The sequence below is a fragment of the Podarcis bocagei genome, assembly GCF_964188305.1.
Source record: "Podarcis bocagei genome assembly, chromosome: 4".
Classification (NCBI taxonomy): domain Eukaryota; kingdom Metazoa; phylum Chordata; class Lepidosauria; order Squamata; family Lacertidae; genus Podarcis; species Podarcis bocagei.
The window spans coordinates 52,973,843-52,978,161 of record NC_138128.1 but is presented as its reverse complement, the minus strand read 5'-3'; positions in this window follow the sequence as shown (position 1 = coordinate 52,978,161).

The following is a 4,319-nucleotide window of genomic DNA, read 5'->3' as shown; positions in this document are numbered from 1 at the left end:
ACTCTGGGAACTGTAGTCCTCGGCTTGGTTTCGCCGAGGGACTCGGGAGCAGGGGCTTGTGGGACTTGTAGTTTAACTACGTCTTTTTCCCCTGCTGCTATTATAGCAGGGTTTAGAAAACAACCCACAGCCGATGTTGGTTGTTCTTATTATTACCGACAACTGTACACACTGACGGTAACAGTGTGGCTTGAAAGTAGAAGAGAGTAATCTTCTGCTCTAACGTCTGCCCAGATATAAGTTCCATTGTGTTCATTGGTGTGCGCGCGATGCTGGCTGGGGCTGATGTGGGTGGTGGCACAAAAGATCTGGGGCGGGCATCAGGCTGGGGGAGGCTGGTCCAAGCTTTTGTAGATTAGAGACTGCATGAGGATATGCATTTATTAGGGCTTAGCTCATCGGATACACGAAGGGTTATGCCCTGATAAATGCAGGGTGAGGTGCATCTGGTGAGTTTACTTTTGGTGCTTCTGTACAGATAACAACTCAAACGTATTGATTTCCATAATACACTTCATGCAGAGTCAGGAGAAGGCTGTTCTTCTAGTACATACCACTTTATTTCACCCAAGAGGGAGGGGGCAGAAACAGCTTGTACATGATATTACAGTTTCGAGTCATTTTTCACCTCCTGGGCAGCTTGTTTCCTCCAATATCACATTTGTGTGCAATATTTACACATGGCATTGCATCTCCCACTCAACCAAGACATGTGCACAGTTCATACTCTATCACCCAAGAGAATTTCTTCAGAGACAATATATCGCTCTGAGCAAAAAGGTGCTGCTGCTTTCTGATAAATTGGCTTGGAAAGCTACTGCTTCTTCCTTTTTCTTACCCATCACTTGGACAGTCATTGCACCTTCCCTACATGACTTAAAAGAATTATATGACACTGACCAGTTGTTCAGTCCATTAATCTTAACTGCCTCTGTAGCACCCTATAAAGAATTCCTACTGCAGGCTCCCCCTCACTCTGGTCATAGTACAGTAATTCGTTTCCTTCAACTACTGTGCAAAATGCATCATTCAGGATCCTAGACTACTTTCAGGCGTCAGATTAAACCCCATGGATTTGAAAACTTGGTAATCATCATGGAATAAATGCGATACCTGTACAGAAAGACATCTGCTACAGCAATATTGTCATTATCAAATATCTGGATCCTGAGAATGCCCTGCTTTTTATTAACTCAAGACCTTACTTTGGTGCTGGGAGAAAAAAGGAAGGGAGAAGCAGCATTGTAGAAGCAGACATAGGCTGTGTACACACTCCTGTTTACTCTGTATCCAGTCTGCTCCCATCACCAGTTTGGGAAGTGGTACACACATGATGTTAGCCACAATTTTATTTCTATCCAATGTTGCTTATGAGATACTACATTCTGATGTGTTTTTCCTTAGTTAAGATATGGACTGAAAGAAAAAGAAAATGACTAGGCTGCATTTTAAGCTGGTAATGTGGGCTACTCTCTCTTAGACGAATGTACCACACAGGGTTGTTTGAGGGAGCCAAGGGTGCTGCTTTAAGCTCTGTGGAGCAGGGGTCAGCAATCTTTTTCAGCAGGGTGCCGGTCCACTGTCCCTCAGACTTTGTGGGGGCCCCAACTATATTGGGGGGGATGAATGAATTCCTATGCCCCACAAATAACCAGAGATGAATTTTAAATAAAAGCACACATTCTACTCATGTGAAAACACGGATTCCTGGACCGTCTGCAGGCTGGGTTTAGAAGGCAATTGGGCTGGATCCAGCCCCCGAGCCTTAGTTTGCCTACCCATGCTGTAGACGTGGTACTGGTGAGGGGTATGGCCTGTGGAGAGAGTCCAAATAGAAAGACCTAGAGCAGGGGTACCCAAACTGTGGTCCACAAGCTTCATTCAGGTGGTCCACAGCACGGAATCCTAGAATTGTAGAGTTGGAAGATGTCCCTTGGGGTCCCTACAAGTCTATGATTCCTCGGCTAATCAATGAAATAAATAGATAGATGATAGATGGATAGATAGATAGATAGATAGTACTGTGAGCCAAACAGGTCATTTATCCACAACAGTGTCCAGAGGAGAAATTACCACTGGGAGGAGCACAGAGAGAAAAAACACCATAGGGCACCTGTAGCAGCAAAACCAATGCCTTCATCTGCCCCACCTGCAATAAAGCATGTCTGTTCTGTATTGGTCTCTTCAGCCACAGCAGGCACTGTAACTCTCCAATGGTTTGATTTCCCTCCAACGGCACACTCTTCCAAGACAGATGTATGCCAACCACCACCACCACTATGACCTGTATAAGTTAATGGCAATATTAACTTTTTATCTGCTAAGAAGGTGGCTGGTAAAGTAATCTGATAACATTATTCAGAATTTTATGCTATTACTGACTTTTCTTTCACAAAGAAGGGAACTCCATTATAAATTAAGTAAGCTAGCATTATTTATAGCCCACCGACCTGTTCAGGTTGCTTGTAGTGCTGAATAGAGAATGTTATTTCTAAGCAGGTGCCTTTCACTTTTTGCTACCTGTGGTTGGAATTTGGGTTCCTCTAAAGTGTTGCTAATGGGCCACAGCTGCAAAGGAAAATGACTCTGAATTGCAGTTTATTTACTAAAGACACGTTAATGGAAATCTGTGAGTGCACATTAATGTTAAATGACTCGTTTATGTGGCTTCAGCTGTATTTTCCATTCTGGAATTGAATAATTCTAGGAAGAAAAGTTACATCTCCCCATCACAAGTAGAAAGGCAGAATAAAGGATAATACCATGTAGAAGTATTTTAATATTTCTGATTTTTATAAGCAGATAATGCACCAACAGGGCAAGTCTGTCAATATCACACTATATCTTCAATATCAGTTCCATTTTATAGATCAGAAAAAGAGAGAGAGACCTGGTGACTTGTTCCTTCTTTCTCACGAATGACTATATCTTCAAGGCAGTGGAGGTATTGCATCAGAGTTTTCCTTCTCCTAGATGGGCTACCTTCCCAGGTTGATGAGTTCATCTGCCCTTCACCTCCCTCTATAGCACGTGCAGCACCCACCTTCTTGATTGTTGGACCCGCTATTGGTCTCATCTGCTCAATCTTCCAGAGCCTGTCTTTGCATGCAAGAAAGTCCCTAACTCACTGAGTTCTTGAGAACTTAGAAATATGCAGGAGGACGACAACAATATTGTGTCTATATGTAAGCAAATTTCTCTTGTATTTTTTTAATGATACTTCAAACCACTGTGTTTTGGGAGGTCATTAAGTTACTCTACTCCTGACGTCCCTCTGTTAGTCCTCACTCTAATGCAGCATGTTTTTTCTCTCTCTCTCAAGGCTTCCTAGTGAAACATTAATGAGAAACTCATGCACAGCCATACAATTTGTCTGATTAGGTCATTCATGTTTAATATGCTTGCTGCTCACAGTTCTTCCCAACACCAGGTATTGGATAGAGTTGTATTTCATCATCAAAATACCCTTTACACTGAGATCTAAATGATTAATTACTTTAACTAATGGTACTTTGGCACCAGACTTTCCTGACCACTTCTGAGTGTAATCTGCACACGTTACAATTTCTACTTACAAATAAGAAGCTCTGCCCATTATGCTCAATGGCAGAAATGTGCAGCCTTTCAATGAATCAGGATGCAAGCTCACAGAGGTGGCCACCACAGGCTTGGCACCAAAATGAGGCATTCAACATAGGCATTCAAGCCTAGAGATGCAAGAACAGCGAAGCAAAGAGCTCACATCTGCTGCAATAGCCAAAAGTAGTCAAGCAAGGAGACGGCCTGTTCCAGTGGTTTCCAAACATCTGGTTGATAATTGAATTGCACCTCATGAGGAATCTTTATACTCAATGCCAGTGATGGAACCTGGGACATTTTGCATGTCAAGCACATGCTCTACCACTGAGCTATCACCGTTCCCAAAGGCTGATTGGTGCTATCAGTACTTTTAACAAACTGGGACTACATACCCTCCGCCCCAGCAGCTGGTTGAGAGAGGATTGAGCACATGATCCATCATCCAGTCAGGGATACTCATGTGGAAGTTTGCTCTTGGCTTGTTCTTGGTTACAGCTCAGGGTGAGGAGAGAGCTTAATCACAGGTCCCGGTTTGGATGACATGCTGGACCAAACTTTGGCTTAGCTTAACACAACATGGCAACAAAATGGACTGGGCGGGAGCAAAGTGGCTCCAAGCTTGCTGTCTCGCTAAGCCAAGGTTGGTTCTTTGGCCACCCGAGATGCTTATCAAGCTACAAAAACATGGAAAACAAACCAAACTTTGAAGAAACAAGCCATAGTTTGTTTAAGCATCTGTA